Source organism: Aegilops tauschii, chromosome 5 (assembly GCF_002575655.3).
Source record: "Aegilops tauschii subsp. strangulata cultivar AL8/78 chromosome 5, Aet v6.0, whole genome shotgun sequence".
Taxonomy (NCBI): Eukaryota; Viridiplantae; Streptophyta; class Magnoliopsida; order Poales; family Poaceae; genus Aegilops; species Aegilops tauschii.
The window spans coordinates 278,148,059-278,170,686 of record NC_053039.3 but is presented as its reverse complement, the minus strand read 5'-3'; positions in this window follow the sequence as shown (position 1 = coordinate 278,170,686).

Here is a 22,628-nt window from a genome sequence, read left to right as displayed (position 1 = left end):
TTATCTAGTGATCATGCGAAGACCCCGCAGAGCAGGACTAGGGGTGTTATCTCCACGGAGAGCCCTGAACCTGGGTAAGATCCGCCGGCGTGCATGTCTTCGCCTCATCCCGTTTCCAGGCACCAGCGATGTTTTACTGGCTCCCACAATGATAAGCCACCCATTGGCATATATCGCACCTACCACTCGACAATAATCCAGAGTAGAGTCCTGGCGGAGTTCATTGCAGAATGGACCTCAACGCCTAATGAAGAGATCCAGGAGACCACTCTCCCCGACAAGGAAATAACTCGCGACTGGATTATGTACTTTGACGGAGCTTTCTCGCTGCAAAGCGCCGGTGCTGGTGTGCTGCTCGTCGCACCCACCGCAGAGCACCTCAAGTATGTAATCCAGATGCACTTTCCCAGGGAGATGTCCACCAACATCACTGCTGAGTACGACGGGTTGCTTGCCGGTCTTAGGATCACAGCAGACTTCGGAGTTAAAAAGCTCATCGTCAGGGTTGATTCACAGCTTGTCGTCAGACAAGTCAACAAAGATTATCAGAGCCCGTTGATGGAGGCCTATGTAGATGAGGTGTGGAAGCTGGAGGAGCGCTTTGACGGTATACAAGCGGAGCACGTTCCCCAAGCAGAGAACGACATCGCCGATTACCTGTCAAAGCGCGCTTCATTCAAGCTACCTGTGGAACCAGGTACCTTTTTGCTTCGGTTAACTCAACCATCCGTCAAACCATCAATGGAGCAGAACAAGTAGAGGAAATCAGGCCCTGGCAAGTACTTTCCCGCTAAGCCCCCAGGGGCCGCCGGCAAGGGTTTTGCCGTGGACTCTGAGCCTGCCGAGGAGCGACCGACTCCGGCAGGCCATCAAGCCCTGGCCGTAGAGACAGCCGCTCCCATGGCGGAAGAAATGCCTTCGGTCCTTGCCGTTGAGCCCCAGGCTCCGGCATGGGCACAACATACCGTCCGATTCCTCCAAACAGGGGAGCTTCCTGAGGAGCAGGAAGAAGCAGAGAAGGTAGCCCGTCGGTCTGCTATGTATCAGTTCGTCGATGATGTCCTGTACAGGAGGAGACCGAATGGTGTGAAATTGAAGTGCATTCTCCAGGAGGAAGGACTGGAGCAGTTGGTGGAGATACACGGAGGCATATGTGGCTCCCACATAGCGTCGAGGGCCCTTGCCGGCAAGGCGTTCCGGCAGGGTTACTTCTGGCCCACTGCCCTCCAGGATGCAACGGCACTAGTAACCAAGTCCGAAGTGTGTTAGTTCCATTCGAAGAAGCTTCATCAACCAGCTCAAGCCCTTCAGACAATTCCTCTCTCCTGGCCATTCTCGGTCTGGGGGCTCAACATACCGGGCCCTTTCCCCCGCGCTGTCGAGGGCTTTGAGTACTTGTACGTTGCAATCGACAAGTTCACAAAGTGGCCGGAGGTGGAAGCAGTGAGGAAGGTGACAGCACAGTCAGCCGTCAAGTTCTTCAAGGGGCTAGTGTGCCATTTTGGTGTGCCAAGAAGAGTCATCATCGAAAATGGCACGTAGTTCACGAGCCACACCTTCACACAATACATCTAAGACCTCGGCAGCAAGGTCAGTTTCGCTTCCGTTGCACACCCACGGAGCAACGGTTAGGCAGAGAGGGCAAATGCTGAAGTGTTGCGTGTCCTGAGGACAAAGACTTTTGACATGCTGCACAAGAGCGGAAGGCGCTGGATTGATGAGTTGCCGGCGGTACTTTGGTCGATCAGGACGACGCCAAATCGAGCCACCGGCTAGACACCCTTTGCCCTGGTATACGGGGCAGAAGCACTTCTCCCCACGGAACTCATATACGGGTCACCTCGAGTGCTCTCTTACGACGAGCTTGAGCAAGAGCAATTGCGGCAAGATGACGCAACGCTCCTTGAGGAAGATCTCCTTCGGGCGGCCGTGAGAGCAGCACGCTACCAGGAAGCCTTGCGCCGCTACCATAGCCGCAAGGTTCATGCCCGAAGCTTTGAGGAAGGCGACCTTGTTCTTCAGCGCGTTCAGTCAGCCAAGAATTCCAACAAGTTGACGCCGAAGTGGGGAGGCCCTTATCGGGTAATACGAGTCACCAGGCCCGGCGCAGTCCACCTGGAGACCGAAGATGCTGTCCCAGTGAGCAACTCCTGGAACATCGAGCATCTTCGCAAGTTTTATCCATAAGGCGTGGCTTGTCGGGCCTCCCGGCAAGCCACCTTTTGTACAAGCTTTGCCGACAAGGCATGTAACCCTTTGTACAAAGCCAGGCGCAGACTCTGAGCATAAATAAACGAAGTGCTGGCGCCCTAAGTTATAGCATGCATGCTAGGTTTAAGTCTCTCCCTCGGTTAGGGTTCGTAGTGCTTGGCGGCGACTAACCCCTAGCCTAGAGGTCGAGTTCACGTCTTTCTGTCTTCTTTGGTTCGCAGGGCACACAAACACTTCTGCTGAGCCGCTTGGGAGAAAGAGGACGAACCGGCACCCCGGCCCCGGCAAGCCGAGACTGCCGGGGGCTGAAGACACAAGGATCCAACCCCGGCAAGCCAAGGTTGCCGGGGGCGGCGGGTTCAGATAAGTCTTTCATCCCCTGTCATGCCTTTCTATATAGAACTCGGACGTGTGAAACCACGTTTATATTCTTAAACCACCGTGCTCCCCTTTTCCTGTACCCGAGAGCTATCCCCCTGGGTCGGAACTTGGTCGTAGTCGCGGTGGCAAGAAAGTAAACGAGGGGCCTAACTCCACTTCACCCCTGCCTCCGCCAAAAGCGTGTGAATGGTTGATTGAAGTGGGGGGACGGCAAGGCCTGTTGCCGGGCGACAATGTTTGTCTTAAAAGTAACAAGGATTCATCCCTTGGCATGGGCCTCGCCCACGCACAAAGAAACCCGGCAAACACACCTTTTAATTTAAAACACCCCGTACAGGTACAGTTCATATGGAATTAAAAACATGAGCAAGGGGATTACAAGTCTTAAAATTAACAAGTGCCCGCAGGCTTACTAACTAAATAGGGATAAGGTGCCCGTAATCCCTTTCTTGTCCCTCTCCTCAGAAGGTGGAGCAAGACAGCAGGAGGGGCAAAGGGGCGAGGTGCGAGGAGCAGAAGGCACCAAGAGAACATCTTGGTGCCGGGAAAGGAGCTGGAAGATGAGGTAGCAGGCCGGCAATACGCGACGAAGGCGTCGGTGCCCGCGTACTCCGACTTGACGGCCGCCACCCGCCTTCTTCGCCTTCTCCGGCCCTCCTATGCTAGCCGCCCAAGGAGACGACGGGGAGCGCGTCGATGGAGAGCTTGGCGAGGAAGGCCCACGGCAGGGCGCGAGGCCGAGGGAGGGGCGGCGCGGTCAGTCGAAGTCAGGGTCGGCATCCTGCCGCTCGACTCCCTCGTCGTCGCTGTCGATGTCCTCCTCGTCACGCCCACTCGAGGAGGAATCTTCATCGTCGGAGGAGCTCTCCACGCAGCACTTTAGGTGAGTTCCAGGATCTCAGAAGACCTTGACGGAGAGCAGGCTGCCCTCCATTAACTTGAAGTAGAGGACGAGCCCCGCCGTCAGGCTATGGATGCGAGCAAATGTCTTCCACCCGCGACGGAGGTACATAACATGAGGAGTGGGGAAGTCGACGTCGACCTGCGTGCCGCCGTTCCTGCAGCTCCTCATGTGCAATTTGAGGGTCTGGGGCGGGTCGAGCTCCATTTCCTGAGCAAATGGGGTAGGGAGACAGAGACGATGATGCGGTGGCCGGCGCACCTGATGAAGAACTCCCGAGGCTCGTCCCCGACATGGCTCTCCGTCACGGGCGGCATCGCTGGCGGAGGCACGGGCATCGCGCCGCCTCGTCCCCCTCTCCCCCGACTGCCACGACGACCTCGACCTCGCCCCCTCCCCCTTCCTCTCGTGGCCGGCTCCACTGCTGCGAGCTCGTGGGAAGGAGGAACGTGCTGTCGAGCAGCGACCCTCGCCCCCATCGTTGAAGGGCCTGCGCCCCCTCTTGTCATGATGGGTGGAAGGGAGGAGCGGAAGTGGAAGAAGATGGATGCTGGGTGAATGTGGGGGTGCCGTCCCCCCTCCCCCCTTCTTATAAAGGGGCAGGGTCATGGCTCGGCGCCCCGCTCAGCCAATCCGGTCATCGGGGGCGCAGGGAATCAGGACCAACCCGCTGTCCCAATCGGCAACGGCTCGGTTTCCCGCCTCCACCGCCTGCCACCTGCATGAAAGACACGTGGAGAGCAAGCAGAGTCGAAGGGACGGGTGAGGCGACCGTTCCCCACCCCGTGATCATGGGGCGTGGGCGCCTTGAAGACTGAGACCCGTGTCCACTCAGTAAATGAGCCGCGCCTCCACGCCTCCCTCTTTTTATGGGGAAGGCGCGAGCTGCCTCTTTACTGCGATGTGATGCATGCGTGTGGGAACCGCCCCATGCATGACCCCCACGTCACACACGCCCCTCCATGTCATGCGTTCAACGCGGGTCGTGGGGAGGCCCAGCGGACGAAACAGTTACTGCGGTAAAATCCGCCCCACCTACCCATGCACCGTTCTGGGCCTGGCCTAACGACGCGTCGCGCTTATGTGTGGCCCAGGCCCGGGGGCTCCTGTCAGTGTACAAAAGTAGGGGCTCTCCTTTTTACCCCTTTACTTGTGCACGGCAGTCAGAGCCACGTGTCGCGGCCACACTTAGCAGGGCCGAAGAGGGAGGCCGGAGAGAAGCCGAAGCGCAAGACAACCGAGGCAACGCCAAGACTAGAAACACAGGAGAGCAAAGGGGCGAGGTGGACTCCCCCAGTAAGACCCTTGCCGGGGCAGCCTCCGCGGCCCCGGCAAGAGCCTTGCCAAGGCAACTTGCCCAACGCCAGCAGAGCGAGCCACCCTTGAGCCCAAGGGTTCCAAACGCCGTCAACAACTACATTGGAACCAAGGCTCAGGAGGCACCTCCGTGGTGGCATGCAGATCTATGTCAAGATCATACACGATCAGATGAGGACCAGAAGACGACGACCCTCGGCGGGATCCTAGCCGAGGGAATCCACATGGCCCCCGGCAAGCGCTTTGCCGGGGACGAGTGCAACGCCACGACAAGACCCTTACCGGGCCCCCGGCAAGACCCTTGCTGAGGGCATAAGCGGGGCCACTGCCAGGACCACACCAGCCAAGACTCCACCGCCGTCCCCAAGCAGCTGCTAGCTCAACCAGCTAGGCAGGCACCTGCGTGGCGACGGGCGGCCTCCACACCAACTCAGCAAGCACCTGCGTGGTGGCATGCAGACCTTCGTGAAGGCTCCACCACCGCGCCACCTCAGCAGCATGCCTGCCTACATGGCACCACACGCATCGCTGGCCTGGGCGCGTGTCGAAGCGAGGCGGAGCGGCGACAGACGGGACGGGCCTTGTTCCCGTCCCCGATAAAGCTAATGGACACCTAAGTTGCACATTTAATGCGCTTTGTCCCGTAACGCCGGGCGATAAGCTTGCGCGCTGTACACCTTTCCACCTCCTGTGTGCCACTGTGGCGACCCCTTTTGCCTATAAAAGGAGGCCCGAGGCGACCAGGAGAGGGATTCGGCTTTTTTGGGCAAGTTACACCCCGTAGCTAGCTCAAGAACACAAGAACACTCAATACATCCACCAAAGCAGGACTAGGGTACTACTTATCCTCGCGGCCCGAACCTGGGTAAACGATCCGTGTGCTTCCCGTTAGACCTACTCTTCTCACAACCTCGCGCCCGCCGACCGTAGAAGGGATTCCAGTGATCCCATAGGTGTCGTTTCCCACCGACACTTTGCATGCATGTGGATCATGTAGAGAATAATTTATGTGATAGCTATATTGTTGAATTTGAGTATGATCCTACATTTAATTATTATGAGAGAGGAAAATATGGTTTTGGAAATTTCCATGTTAGCAAATTACCTCTCTTCATGTTGAGATTGCTATCATCTCTTTCTCCTTCCTTGCATATGATAGTTTTTGCTTGCCTCGATAATTTGTTTGCTTATAAAATGTCTATGCATAGGAAGTATGTTAGACTTAGATGTGTTTTTCACGTGTTTCATGATGCTCTCTTTGTGCTTCAATTCTTCTCCTTTATGTGAGCCTCATTGAAATTATCAATGCCTAGCTTAATGACTTTAAAGAAAAGTGCTTGTTGGGAGACAACCTAATATTTTATTTTCTATTTTTGAATAAATAATTCCTCTAGCCTCTGGTTAGATGTGTTTTTGTGTTTTAATTAGATTTGTGTCAAGTAAGACCTTTGGGATAGCTTACGGTGATAGTTGATTTGATCTTGCTGAAAAACATAAACTTTTGCGCCCAATCCCAGAATTTTTAAAAATCACAGAAGCGTGATAAAATTCTGATATGCAAATTCTTACACAAGATTGATATGCAAATTTCCTCCGTTGTCCTAATTTTCCAGAATTTTTGGAGTTACAGAAGTATTCGAAGTATCCAGATTACTACTTACTGTTCTGTTTTTGACAGATTCGGTTTTTTATGTGTTGTTTGCTTATTTTGATGAATTTATGGGTAGTATCGGGGGTATGAACCATGGAAAAGTTGGAATACAGTAGATATTACACAAATATAAATAAAGAATGAGTTCACAACAGTACCAAAAGTGGTGATTTATTTTCTTATACTAAGGGAGCTTATGAGATTTTCTGTTGAGTTTTGTGTTGTGAAGTTTTCAAGTTTTGGGTAAGGATTTGATGGACTATGGAATAAGGAGTGGCAAGAGCCTAAGCTTGGGGATGCCTAAGGCACCTCAAGGTAATATTCAAGGACAACCAAGAGCCTAAGCTTGGGGATGCCCCGGAAGGCATCCCCTCTTCCGTCTTCGTCTATCGCACTACAGGAATCAGCTTATTTGCCTTCGGTCACCACGGACGGCAAAGGCACCAAAAGCGGATGGCAAACTGCTTTGTCGTCTGCCACCGACGGCAAATCTGTCCTGTAAAGAGGGCTACGGTAAAAAGGTTCTTTACCGTTTGCTTCGTCAAAGCGGACGGCAAAGAACCTTTGCCGTCCGTGCAGGACGACAGCTAATATACGGTAGCCACGTTAGGTGGCTAACGGCAGCCTTTGCCATCCGCCAGCGGACGACAAACATTCCCTCCCCTTTGTCGTCCGCTGGTGGACGACAAAGTAACCAAATGGTCAGCTCCCAGGTTTTTTTTGACACCTGAAACAGTAGGAGAGGCTCCTACTACAATTAAATTAAGGAATAAAATGTATGGTACATGAGATTATTTACAAATCATCCCCTTTGGGAATGAGGGTTGGGGGGGGGGAGAGATTCTACAAGGAGCTAATAAAGGAGGAAAGGAATTGTTTATTTTTGTCTCCTACTCTATAGGTAAGGAGGGAGAGGTCTTCCTTGAATCTTGCACGTCAGGAATCTTGTGATGGGAGCACTCCTCTGAAGTGTTTGTTATTTCTTTCCTTCCAGATGCTCCAGGATGCCAAAAGAAAAATTTCCATGAACAATGGTTGGTTCCAGGAGGATTTAGCCTTGTCCACCCAGTCGAGCCGATTGTTAGCTGCATGTCCCAAGATATGAATTTCATTCCAGTAGGCAAGGCTAAAGGTGCATTCGAAGGAAAGGTGCTCCACCGTCTCATCTTGGTAGGCCGTGCACAAAAGGCAACCAAAGTCTGTGCCAATGTTATAGTGTCTCCTTTTCAACATGTTGCGAGTGTTGAGTCTATGTGATAGTAGTAACCAACCAAAAACTTTAATTTTCATTGTTGACTTGGATTTCCATATCCATTTGTATGCATGGTGCGCATGGACATCTTTGAAGTAGAAGGTGTAGAACCTGTTGGCTGAGTAGTAGTCTGATCCCCACACACAATTCCATTCATCATTGGCCGAAGGATCCATGAGTTCAATATGCATGGTTTGTTGTTGCAGGTCTCGTGTCTCATTGTGAGCTTGTGAGGAGAGAGGTAGATGGAACGTTTCACCTAGTGACGTGCTCCGCAAGAAATCCCTCACAGATATGTCTTCCAGCTACGTGAAAGAGAAGGCTCTGGGGTGTGTATCGGCCAAAACCTCACTAATCCAGACATCTTTCCAGAATAGAGCAGAAGATCCACTTCGTATGGCCACATTGGTGACCACGGTAAATTGGCATAAGTTTAGAGACATCGCGCCACCAGAATGAGCCACACGGGTCGGATGCATGCAGAATTTTTGTGGTGTAGTATGTGTTCCAAATTAGTTCCACCCAAGGTAGGTCCCAATGGTTGTAAAACTTGTGAAGAAATTTGAGAAGCAAAGCATCACTTTGCACTTGGAGATTAAGAATGCCAAGCCCTCCACACTCTTTGGGTTTGCATATCATATCCCACGATGCCAAGGAGTTGCACTTGTCTCCTTGATTAGTTTTCTTTGTCCATAGACACTTTCTGCGGATTTTGTCAATAAGTTCAATGATGCCTGCCGGGAGTTTGAGTGTGCAAAGAGAGAAAATGATGAGAGAAGTTATGACTAAATTCAGTAGTGTGAGTTTTCCTCCATAGGTAATCATATTGAGGGTGGCCGAAAGTCGTCTCTCCACACGGCTGACTAGAGGCATGAGATCCAAAATGGTTGGTTTGGTGGTGCCCATAGGGAGGCCAAGATAGGTAAACGGTAGCTTGCCAACAACACAACCAAATATATTTGCCAATGTGGTCGTGAGCTCTTGATCACAGTTCAGTGGTATTAGGGTAGATTTATGGAAATTGATCTTCAAACCCACCGATGTAGCATAGTCAGAGAGGATAGTTTTGATGGTCATGGCTTGGGCAGGACATGCTGGCATAGCTAGTATAGTATCATCCGCGTATTGAATCACCGGATAGTCTTGCTGTGTATTGCAAGGAAAAGGCAAGTTGATCTCTCCCCGAGAGAAAGCATCATTGATCGCAGCTTGAAGGAGGTCAGCTGCAAGTAGAAAAATTAGTGGAGACAGAGGGTCACCTTGTCGCACGCCGCATTTACAATGAAATTGTCTACCAGGGACACCGTTTAGGAGAACAACCGACTTGCCCGAGGAGAAAATACATTGGATCCAACCTAGCCATTTATCGTTAAATCCCATGTTCTTCATGATAATGAGCATTGCTTCATGGTCAATTGTATCAAATGCCTTAGTAAAGTAAAGTTTGAGGAGCACAATTTCTTTCTTGGAGCTTTGGCATTGATATATGTATTCGAACGCCCATGCGAGGCAATCTTGGATAGTGCGACCTTTGAGGAAACCGTACTAGTTACGGTGAATTATTTTGATAATGACCTTCTCTAACCGGTTGGCCAGGATTTTCGTGATCCCTTTTAGACAACAATTTAGTAGAGTGATTGGCCGGAAATCATTAACAGTACTAGGCGCATTGTTTTTGGGGATCAGGGTAATAAAACCATCATTGATGCTCTCAAGATGTAGATTTCCTTCAAAGAATTGATTGCACAGATTATAGAAATCTTCTTTGAATACTGACCAAGAAGCTTTGAGAAACGCACCATTGAAGCCATCTGGTCCCGGTGCACAATCAACTTGCATAGTTTTAATAACATGATCAATCTTAGCATGGGTGAAAGGGACAGTTAATGCATCTAGACCCTCAATCCTCTTGATAATTCTCTGAAGATCAAATTTCATATCATTATGAGAAGAAGTGCCAAGCCTTTGTTTGAAGGAATGAAAGAGTACTGCTTCTTTTCCTGCGTGATCATCCACACTGATACCATCATCAGTAGTTAGGGTGGCAATATTATTCCTTCTGTATCGCTCTGAGGCCATAGCCAAATTTTTTTAGAATTTTCATCGCCAAATTGCACCCATCTAATGGTACACCATTTCTTCCAGTACAGCTTTTGGTAAGATAGCAGTCTGATGAGATGAGCCTTGAGTATTTTTCTGAAACTAGCTTCGGGTGTGTATAAATGTCTTTTATTCTCCAACCCATCAATTTCCAAAAGGCCCTGTTTGAATTTTCTATGGCAATGGACAGTTTTGACATGTTTTTACTCCAATATTTAAGATCATGATGTAGGGTTTTGAACTTTCTGCATAGGACTGTCGCCATATTTTGAGAGTGCACAGGCTTTGACCAAGCGTCTTGAACTATTTGCATGAAACCTGGGTGTTGGATCCAGAAGGATTCAAACCTGAATAGCTTGGATCGTGGGATGGAGGTTTCAATACTAACCACACATGGGATGTGATCAGGTACGGGTCGGCCGAGGGGCTTAACCACAGTGTGAGGGTAGGAGCTCGTCCAATTAGTACTGGTGAAAAACCAATCAATTTTCTCAAGTAATGGATCAGTTTGCATGTTACTCCAGGTGTACTCTCGGCCTTTAATGGGCAGTTCAATTAAGGCTTGTGTACGGATGAAGTCATTAAATGTAATCATATCACCGTAATTACCACCAGGCTTGTTACGATTATCTGGATTTCTAATGAAGTTAAAGTCTCCGACCAAAAGCTAATCTTCATTAGGGGGGTATTCAGAGCCATGAGCTAATTGATAAAGTTAACTCTGGGTTCCCCTTGACATGGGCCGTAAACATTGACCAAGGTCCAAAAGTGTGCAGATTGGGTTGATTGAAAACGTATAACCAGGGCAAAATCTTCTTGAGCAATGGTACTGGCCGAGAAAATTGAACTATTCCAAATCGTGATGAGGCCTCCCGAGGCCCCACTGGAAGGGATGAAATCAAATTGGTCAAAACGTTTAGGACAGCAGGACTTAACAAAATTATGATCAAAGGAAGGTTTTTTCGTCTCCTACAAGCAAATTACAGCACAACCAGAAGAGTTGATTGCATTTGAAAGTGCAAGCTGTTTTGCATCAGAATTTAGGCCCCAGACATTCCAGCAAAGAACGTTCCAATTAACACAAAGTACTATAATACGGGTAGGATAATATAAAAGTACGAGCAGATAAACCCAACATAGAGGAACTAAATATGGGCCGAGGATGGTCCATCCTCAGAAGAAGCCTGCAGATGCTCCTCCGTGAGTTTTTCAGCCGGGATTCCACACATCACAGTGCCAATGTGTTGGATAACTGGAATAGCAGTAGGCGGTGGAATCTCTGGGGCTTCAGACAGAGTAGTGGCAATGGTGGCCGAAGTTGCAGAGGGAATAACCCTGGGTTTTACCTTGGAGTTTTTGAGCTTGGTATCTGAAAGAGGTCGAACTTTGAACCCATCATATTTATTTGAACGTGTGCTTCTACGCAGAGCAATGGTTAACTCAGGAGCAATAGCTTTTCCCCTTCTGTTAGAAGAAGCAGCAGCACCAAAAGTAGATGGAATAGCAGGGGGAGAAGCATGCATGGCCAAGTCCTCCTGAGAGTCATCGAGGGCCTGATCCTTGTCATCACTTGCAACCACAAATGCAGAACTGATCTCCTGTGCAATAGTCACTAAAGCAGTCTGAGGTGCAGTATGGTTCATATCTGGTAAATCAAGTAGTGGATCAGAAGTGTTTGGCAGATCAGTGACGCTGAGAGGCTCGGAAAAGCTAGTTACAGGCAGGGCAAACATTGGTTCAAAGTTATCAGGCATGTCAGTGATGCGAAGTGTAGTTGCAGCAGACAACACAGCAGAATGAGATAGGTGACTGACAAATTCAGTCACAGTCTGAGAAGCTTCAGACACTTGTAACACACCATCCTCTTCCCTGATGCTCATCTTCAGTTCCACTTTCTCATATTTGAATCCATACCCAGTACTCCAAGGGCCATATGCTGCAACGATGGGCATAATTGCACCAGTAAGAAAGCTATTGAGATGCCTGACAGGAATGCCTTGGTTGATCATCATGGAGGACATCATATCACCATTGGTTGTCATTTCCAAGTGCAAGCCAGCAGCAGAAATTGAGATCACAATATCAATAGAGTTGTTCTGGGTTGTCCTGACAGCTGAGTTTGAGCTCTCTCCCACTTCATAATTAGTTGCAATATAGTTGAAAATGTTGCGAGGCACTAAGACATAAGTGTCAGACAGAGTAGCGCTAGAATCTGAACTGTCAAAAGCAGAGATAGAGTCATTCCAGGCCATGCTAGGGCTATCTTGCAGATTGTTGGCTGGAAGGATACCATCTTGCACATGAAAGCCCTCAGTAGCAAGCCAAGCTTGGTAATTGTAAACAGCTGGTGGTGGTGGAGGTGGCCAGACTCCCCAGTTTGCTTGGAAGTGAACATCATTGCCTTGCTGCACATCCTCATTGTTCTGGTTGGGAGCTGCATTCTGAGCAAGCCAATTGTGCAGCTGCGCCTGATACATCTGCTTCGCCGTCAGTCCCTCGCCAAACATAGGATGTGGGATCCCATCTGCCGGTGGTGGCTCAAAATCCATAGGAGGAACATCCGGAATGTGTGCATTCCAATCACTTGTTCTCAGGATCGTTACACAAACAGTCCAGCAGTGACGCTCTCCTCCAAGATGATGCATAACAAAACTCTTTGGCACCCTACGCAGACTGAGCACGCGGGCTTTGATCAGAACAAACTTTCTATCCCCTCTATGGTCATTCCAAGTGATCAATTCACCAAACTTATCAACTGATTTGTGGATGTAATGGGATGTCTGATAATCTTGGGGAAAGCCAATGTATAAAATCCATACTTGAGGACCAAAAGAAGTCAATCTCATATTGACAGCAGCATCATGAGGAACAAACGAAACTACAGTATTCAGATTTTCCTCATCCTCATCAAGCTCGAAGGTGGTACCAACAACAGCATCTCTAATGACTGAATCCGAAAACCAAATATTCCAATACCTAGCGGATAGTCATCCACCTCAGTGGGAAAGAAGTGTGACTCATGGAGCAAACCTTTGATGGTGTGACGCAAAGCAGCCTTCTGGTGAAACGGAACGAAGCGATTAACCTTAGCCACCGCCAGGAAGTCATGGCGCAGCGGCAGATTGGGGCTGACGACCATCTCCTCCCGCACCACATGATCTTCGGGGCCCAGCTCGATGGTCATCCCTTGCGGCAGGTAAGGGACAACATTGACAGGAAAGTTCGCCATAGGCGATGGCGGGCGAGGAACCAGAGGTGGAGCAGTGGAGGTGGGGAGAGCAGAGGAGGAATGCGTATGGACGGGGCGTTTGCTAGTCTTTGGTACCCAGGTTCTCTGTGCTGACCGCCGAGCAGGCCAGTAGGAGGTCACCACGTGTCCAGGGGCACCGCAAGATTCATAGCGGACGGTCTCGCTTCCACGGGCACCAACGGGAAGTGTATCAACAATATCTGTCAAAGTGATTTGCTGTCGTTGCGGGTTGGCCAATACCGGTGCAATATAAGAAGGTGAATTATTAATGATACCCACGGGATTTGTAGTAGAAATATCCGCACAGTTATGGAGCAAGGGATCCCTCGACTCACGGCCATTCCAAGAATTGTGCAAGACCTCTCCAGATGGGCCTGCAGGGACGGCCCTAGATGGGCCTGCAGGGATGGGCCGGTGATTGGGCTTCCAGAATAGAGTGGGGGCATCGATTAATCCACAGTGTCGCTTGTTGTGTCCCAGCCAACCACACCGATTACAAAGAAGCAGGGCTGGGCAAACAAAATAATAATGTTCCGTGGATCTGCAAGTGTGACAGGAGGACAACCCTCTCTTCGGGGCTGTAGGAGTTCTAGCAGATTGAATGGTGGCATCATCCTCACGGCACACGGTACCAGTAGCTGATGTTGGTGCAGAACCAGGGTGGGACTCCTGTTGATCACAGGTGCAAGAAAGATCGAAGCAAGTGTTGCATGCCACACGTGGGCAGGAAGCAGCTAGATGGCCCATTAGATTACATTGGGAACAGATATTAAGACGGTTATAGATGTACTACAATGTAGGTATAGATGACAGAGACCATATCATTGCAATGTGACTTCGGGAATAACCAAATTTCATCTGATCAAGGATATAGAACACCATAAATGTGGGAATATTGTCCCAATAAAGATGCTGGAAAGACTGACCTTCAAAAATATTTCGTTTGTTCACATTGTGAGAGGATAAGTCAAAATTAAAAGCCCCAAGACATAAATCTCCTGGCAATGAATGCTGATTGCCTTGATTTGTATCATTGCTCTGGAATTCTGCCGATTGATGGAAACTCCCAAAATGTATGCCGACCACATCATTATTATCATGAATGCCATTAATATGATTAATGCTGGGATTATGATTTCCCGGAATTGGCTCCCCGGCGCCGCTCATCGGAAAACTCATCGGCAGCGGCGTAACAGTAACAAAGGGAGGGTGGGTGGTCAAGTCAGACAAACCCCCGAAATCATTCACACGTAGAAAATTCAAATTTGACCGGATAGCCATAGGTGATCTAGTTGAGACCCCATGGATAACTTCATCTGAATGCCAATGATGATCATAGCACATAGTAGAAGCCATGGCCGAGCGAAAAAGTTGAAAATGGCAAACAAAGTCCGGCCAAATTCGATCTTTGAGATGATAGATAAAGTGTCCAACCTTATTAGAAGCCATAGAGAAACGGAATCTTCTTTCACCAATGGATTTGACATTGAGCCCCGATGCTAAACCCCCAATGCAACATTGCAAAGCGATTCCCACATAATCCTCAGTAAGAGGGAAGGAAGCTGAGGAGAAGTAGACGACCAAGAAGAACTCCTTGGTACCCAGAGATGGTAAAAAATGGACTGTAGAAGCAAACCTTCGACGCACCTGATCTTCAATTGATAGACCAGGCTTGAAATCCCAGTGGAGGAGGCCTTCCATGGTAGCAAAAAGCTACAGATCGCCATTGGAGGGGTGGGTGGGCAGGTGGAGAGGAGAGGTGGAGAGGAGAGCCATCTTCCAGTGACTTCTTCTATGTCCGGTCGGAGAAGCGGTGCTCACCATGGGAGCAGGTTGGCGAGGCGAAGCAGGGTCAGCTCCCAGGTTGCACAGGTTGCTGCCACATGGCATCTTTGCCGTCTGCCACCGAGGGCAAAGAGGCTGCATTTTCGCCCTTTTCTATTTTTTCTTATATCCAAGCATTTTTAAAGCAAATAGATGATATATATATATATATCACAGGGCAATTACAGAGCAAACATATAAGATATCCAACACATAACTTCATCATACATGCATAGTTCCATCATACATAGCAAGTTAAACATAGAGGCATCCAACCATATATATTACAATAGTTTCATCCAACGATACATGCATAGTTCAATGATACAAAAGAAACAGAGAAAGGGATAAGAAGCACTCCATCAATGCAAGCTTTCGTCAAGTGAATGAAATCTGCAAAATGGGAAATAAGAAAGTTAGGAGAAGAAGAAGAAGAAGTAAGCATACTCTTAGGTAAAATGGAGCTAACCTAGCTAATTATGCCATTTTTGAGTGAACTAAGCATATTATGACATTTTTGATATAAAGCAGCTTAGTATAGCTCATTATTGAGCTAACCTAGGTAACTGAGGATATTAGAGCTAACTTAGGTCATTTTGGAGAAGAAGACTAGAAGACTAGAAGAAGAAGAAGACTAGATGAAGAAGAAGAAGAAGGTTTTTACCATTTTCCTTCTCATTCTTCTTCTTTTTCTCCTCTTCCTTGTTTTCCTTCTTCTTATTCCTTATTTGTGTCTTTTTAGAGCTTACATAGGTAATTATGCCATTTTTGAGCTAACTAAGCTTATTATGTCAATTTGGAGGGAAAAAAGGTAAGTATAGGTCATTTTTGTGCTAACATAAGTAATTATGACATTTTTGAGCTAACGTAGGTAAAATGGATCATTTTGAAGCTAACCTAGCTAAAATGGATCATATTGGAGCTACCCTAGGTAAACTTGGTCACTTTGGAGCTAACCTACGTAAAATGGATCATATTGGAGCTAACCTAGGTAAACTTGGTCATTTTGGAGCTAACCTAGGTAAAATGGATCATATTGGAGCTAACCTAGGTAAAATGTGCCATTGTGGAGCTAACCTAGCTAATTGTGCCATTTTTGAGTTAACTAAGCATATTATGCCATTTTTGACATAAGTAAGCTAAGTATAGATCTTTATTGAGCTAACCCAGGTAACTAAGCATATTAGAGCAAATTTAGCATTTTAGAGCTAACTTAGGCCATTTTGGAGCTAACTTAGGTAAAATTGATCATTTTGGAGCTAATTAGGCTTATTATGTCATTTTCGAGGAAAATAAGCTAACTATATGACATATATGAGGTTACCAAGATTGTTATGCCATTTCAAACCTAAGTAAGCTAATTATGCCATTTTTTACATAAGTAAGCTAAGTGTATGTCATTATTGAGTAAACCTAGGTAACTAAGCATATTAGAGATAACTTAGCATATTAGAGCTAACTTAGGTCATTTCAGAGGAAACAAAGCTAAGTATAGATCATTTTGGAGCTAAGTAAGCTAATTATGTCATTTTGTAGGAAGAAAGCTAAGTCTAGGTCATTATGGTAAGCATTTTGGAGGAAATAAAGCTAAGTCTAGGTCTTTATGCATTCCATAAGCAAAACACTAGAGAAAACTTACAATCATCACGGAGATGAAGGACCGCCGTGGCTCATGCCGGTACCATCACCTGGAGAAGGATCGTGTGATGCTTGTCTGGAGGCACGCTGCACCAAAGATCATTTGCAATGTCTCGTTAACATGACGACACTCAAATGTTAATACTAGTAACTAATGACCATTCAAATTAAATGCCCCATGGTCCCCGGAGCAATCTCTGGCATGGGCGGAGGGGTTTGATCGGCCTTCTGGCACACAGACTGCACATTTGGTTTTCACGGGTCAGTCATACTAGTTAGTAATGAAACAAACATTACATGCATGATTTGGCTAATATGCAGAAGAAACTTACCACGAGGAGCTCGTACATGGCCCGGTTCTGCATGTCATTCCGTGCCCTTTCCTCCTCCATCAACCTTGCCGTCTTCTCCTCCAACTCCAGCTCCCTCTCCGCCAGAAGCGCCTGGGTTCTATCTCTCTCAATCTGAAGAGCAGCCTGCAACACCACTCCTCGTTAGCATTGTAATCATCGATGGCTTCACACAATGTAATGCTTGAATGAAATGTGAGTCCGTATAACTAACCTGGAAGGCGAGCTCGATTGGCCGTGGACAAGGCCTTATCTCAGGATCTGAGCTCGTTTGGCGCACCTTGATCTCCAAGAGAGTGCGAGGACAACGGATAAGTCCAGCGGAGTCATGTGGGCCCAAGCATCCTGGCCCGAAGTCTCATGGGCCGAAGAGGAGGGGTGAAGGCCCGTCGACCCGAGGCTCGTGGACCGGAGTCCGCGTAGCCTCCTCCTAAGACGTGCCCCCCTAGCAGTCATGTGCTCGGGTGACTCAGCTGGGGGTGGCAGCGAGGAAGGCATAGGAGGCTGCCTACCTCCGCGGCCACGTCCTCCCCGACCTCCTCTCTTCGTCCCTCCCCGGCCTCCTTTCCCGGTGGGCAACGACGTCGACAAAGAAGCACCCACCGGTGAAGCCATACCCTCATACAATGCTCTCCAGAGAGGTACGGGTGGAATGGAAGTACCACTCCCACCACGCTGAGGACCAGCGCCCACCATCTTTCAACACCTGTCATGATAGAAGAGTAAACAGAATTAGTACAACATAAAAAATTGAATACTGACCAGAATAATAAAATGTAGATTAACTCATGAGTCAGTTTGGGTGTTTCAAGTTTCAACCCCTCTTCCACCCTCGACCCCTCGGCGACTGTCGACCCTTGACCCCTCAGCAATCCTCGACCCTCAACCCTTGACCCCTAGACTGTCGACCCCTCGACCCCTCGATGGTCTTGGCGAACACCTTCACTGTGAGCATGGTGCGGCTGTTATCCTAGCTTAAGATGCAGACGTGCCCGAGATGAAGGTCACCAGCGTGGGAGAAATGCTTCCATCCGTTATTTGTGCACGGATGGAAGCAGTTCGCCCACGCTCATGACCTTCATCTTAGGGACATACTCATCTTAAGCTACGACACTAGTCGGTCAGCACTCGGACCAGAAGATCCTCGACCATCGACCCCTCGCCCCCTCGGTGGTCCTTTTGAACACCTTCACTTTGAGAATGGTGTTGTCATATCTTAAGATGCAGACGTGCCCGAGCTGAAGGTCATCAGCGCGGGCAAACTGCTTCCATCAGTTCTTTCCGCACGGATGATAGCAGTTCACCCAGTCTCATGACCTTCAGCTCGGGGACGTCCTCGTCTTAAGTTACGACACCAGTCGGTCAGCACTTGGACCGGAAGATCCTCGACCATCTACCCCTAGACCCTCGACCCCTCGCCCCCTCGGTGGTCCTATCGAACACCACTGTGAGCATGGTGCGTCTGTTACCGTATCTTAAGTTGCGGACGTGCCCGATGCACCCCTAACCTCGACCAGGTTCCGTCGGTGTCGACGCACCCCTAACCTCGACCCTATTCCGTCGGCACTGACGCACCCCTAACCTCGACCCGGTTTCGTCGGCGCCGACGCACCTCCTCCTCCTCTTCTTCTTCCTCCTTTTCTTTTCTTCTACTTCTTCTTCCTCTTATTTTCTTTTTTTTTCATCTTTCTTCTTTCTTCTTAACTAAACCGAAACTAAACTAAATATAAAGCTAAACCTAAAAAAAGAAAACTAAACCTAAACCACACTAAATCTAAACTAAACTAAAGCTAAACTAAACTAAAAAAACTAAAATAAATCTAAACTAGTAACTATACTGAAAAAAGTGGGGGAGGGGGCTCACCGGAGTGGGGGAGGTGGAGGAGGCCGACACCGGCGGGTCGGGGCAGCGGGGCGTCGGGGTGGTGGGTGGGGGGCGGGGCGTCGGGGGGGGGGAGTGGGGCAGCCCGGAGCAGTGGAGCATCGAGGGAGCCGGGGCGGCGGGGGAGGGGGCGTCGGGCGGCCCGGAGCGGCGGGGTGTCGAGGGGGCCGGGCGACAGGACGGGCAGTGTTCCGGCATGGCGGGCATCGGGGGGAGGGGCAGAGCGGCGGTGGCGGCGGGCGGCGTGTGGTTGGGGACGGGGGCGGTTGGGGGCGGCGGCGGGGTGCGGGGCGGCGGTGTACGGTCGGAGGCGCGGTGGGGTCGGGGGCGATTTGACTGGAGCGGCAGGCGGTGGGGGTTAGAGAAGATAGCGAGACAGGAGGCGGGGGAATGGCTGTTACGTAGTCAAATCTTTGACGTCTGCTGGCGGACGACAAAGAGGTGGGGCTGGTGTGCCGTCGGGGTTTGGATCTCTGCTGGGCCCTACCCACCTCTTTGTCGTCCACCAGCGGATGGCAAAGAAATGGCTGATGGCAAATAGGGTCTTTGCCGTCAGCCCTTTCTTTGTCGTCCGTTTTTTTGGAAGCAGACGGCAAAGATCTTCTTTGCCGTCCACTAGCAGATGGCAAAGATCTGACTAATGGCAAATTCTCTGTTTCCAGTAGTGTAGGTAACTTTACTTGAGGCTATATTTTTATTCACCACATGATATGTGCTTTGCTCGGAGCGTCTTGTATGATGTGATTCTTTTCTTTTTAGTCTGCGACAATCATCCTTGTTGTACACACCTTTTGAGAGGGACATGCATGAATCGTGATTTATTAGAGTACTCTATGTGCTTCACCTATATCTTTTGAGCTAGGCAATTTTGCTCTTGTGCTTCACTTATACCTTTTTAGAGCACGGCGGTGGCTTTATTTTGTAGAAATTATTGAACTCTCATGCTTCACTTATATTATTTTGAAAGTCTTTTTAAACAGCATGGTAATTTGCTTTGGTTATAAATTTAGTCCTAATATGATAGACATCCAAGAGGGATATAATAAAAACTTCCATATAAAGTGCATTGAATACTATAAGCAGTTTGATTCCTTATAATTATTTTGAGATATAAAGATGGTGATATTAGAGTCATGCTAGTGAGTAATTGTGGATTGTAGAAATACTTGTGTTAAAGTTTGTGATTCCTGTAGCATGCACGTTTGGTGAACCGTTATGTGATGAAGTCGGAGCATGATTTATTTATTTATTGCCTTCCTTATGAGTGGCGGCCGGGGAAGAGCGATGGTCTTTTCCTACCAATCTATCCCCTAGGATCATGCGCGCAGTACTTCATTTCAATAACTAATATATTTTTGCAATAAGTATGTGAGTTCTTTATGACTAATGTTGAGTCCATGGATTATACACACTCTCATCCTTTCACCATTGCTAGCCTCTCTAGTACCGCGCAACTTTCGTCGGTACCATACACCCATCATATACCTTCCCCAAAACAGCCACCATACTACCTATTATGGCATTTCCATAGCCATTCCGAGATATATTGCCATGCAACTTTTCACCGTTCCGTTTATTATGACATGCTTCATCATTGTCATATTGCTTTGCATGATCGTGTAGTTGACATAGTATTTGTGGCAAAGCCACCGTTCATAATTTTTATACATGTCTCTCTTGATTCATTGCACATCCCGGTACACCGCCGGAGGCATTCATATAGTCATATTTCGTTCTAAGTATCGAGTTGTAATTCTTGAGTTGTGACTAAATAGAAGTGTGATGATATTCATTATTAGAGTATTGTCCCATGTGAGGAAAGGATGATGGAGACTATGATTCCCCCACAAGTCGGGATGAGACTCCGGATGAAAAATAAAAAAAAATAGAAAAAAGAGAAAAAAGAGGCCAAAGAGCCCCAAAAAATGAGAGAAAAGAGAGAAGGGGCAATGTTACTATCCTTTTGCCACACTTGTGCTTCAAAGTAGCACCATGATCTTCATGATAGAGAGTCTTTGATGTTGTCACTTTCATATACAAGTGGGAATTTTTCATTATAGAACTTGGCTTGTATATTCCAATGATGGGCTGCCTCAAATTGCCCTAGGTCTTTGTGAACAAGCAAGTTGGATGCACACCCACTTAGTTTCTTTTTGAGCTTTCATAAACTTATCGCTCTAGTGCATCCGTTGCATGCAATCCCTACTCACTCGCATTGATATCTATTGATGGGCATCTCCATAGCCCATTGATCGCCTTGTTGATGTGCCACTATCTCCTTCCTTTTGTCCTCTCCACAACCACCATATTCTATTCCACCTATAGTGTTATATCCATGGCTCACACTCATGTATTGTGTGAAAGTTGAAAAAGTTTGAGAACATCAAAAGTATAAAACAATTACTTGGCTTGTCATCGGGGTTGTGCATGATTTGAATATTTTTTGTGATGAAGGTGGAGCATAGCCCGACTATATGATTTTGTAGCGATAAGCTTTCTTTGGCCATGTTATTTTGAGTAGACATAATTGCCTTGTTAGTATGCTTAAAGTATTATTGTTTTTATGTCAATATTAAACTTTTGTTTTGAATCTTATGGATTTGAACATTCATGCCACAATAAAGAAAAATTGCATGTATAAATATGTTAGGTAGCATTCCACATCAAAAATTCTATTTTTATCATTTACCTACTCAAGGACGAGCAATATTAAGCTTGGGGATGCTTGATACGTCTCCAACGTATCTATAATTTTTGATTGTTCCATGCTATTATATTATCTGTTTTGGATGTTTTATATGCACTATTTTATATTATTTTTTGGACTAACTTATTAACCTAGAGACCAGTGCCAATTTATGTTTTTCCTTGTTTTTGAGCTTTGTAGAAAAGGAATACCAAACGGAATAAAACCTTCGCGATGATTTTTCTTGGATTAGAAGACACCCAGGAGACTTGGAGTGCAAGTCAGAAGAGCCACGAGGCGGCCACAAGGGTGGAGGGTGCGCCCCTGTCATGTGGGCCCCTCAGTGATCCCCTGACCTAGATCTTCCTCCTATATATTCACATATTCCCAAACCACCAGAAGCATCCATGAAAACAGTTTTCCACCGCCGCAACCTTCTGTTCCCATGAAATCCCATCTTGGGGCCTTTTCTGGCATCCTGCCGGAGGGGATTCGATCACGGAGGGCTTCCACGTCAACTCTATTGCCCTTCCGATGTAGCGTGAGTAGTTTACCACAAACCTACGGGTCCATAGCTAGTAGCTAGATGGCTTCTTCTCTCTCTTTAATTCTTGATACGTCTCCAACGTATCTATAATCTTTGATTGTTCCATGCTATTATATTGTCTATCTTGGATGTTTTATATGCATTTATATGCTATTTTATATGATTTTTGGGACTAACCTATTAACCTAGAGCCTAGTGCCAGTTTTTGTTTTTTCCTTGTTTTTGAGTTTTGCAGAAAAGGGATATCAAACGGAGTCCAAATGACCTAAAACTTTACAATGATTGTTTTTGGACCAAAAGAACCCCACGGAGTACCGGAGATGCACCAGAGGAGTTCCGAGGCCTCCCCAAGGGTGGAGGGCGCCCCACCCCCCTAGGGCGCACTCTCCGACCTTGTGGGCCCCTCGGACTCCCCTGACTTGTTCTCGACGCCAACACCTCTTATATATCCCAAAATCTCCACAACAGAACCTAGATTGGGAGTTCCGCCGCCCAAGCCTTGGTAGCCACCAATAACCAATCGGGACCCTGTTCCGGCACCCTGCCGGAGGGGGAAATTATCACCGGTGGCCATCTTCATCATCCCGGCGCTCTCCATGACGAGGAGGGAGTAGTTCACCCTCGGGGCTGAGGGTATG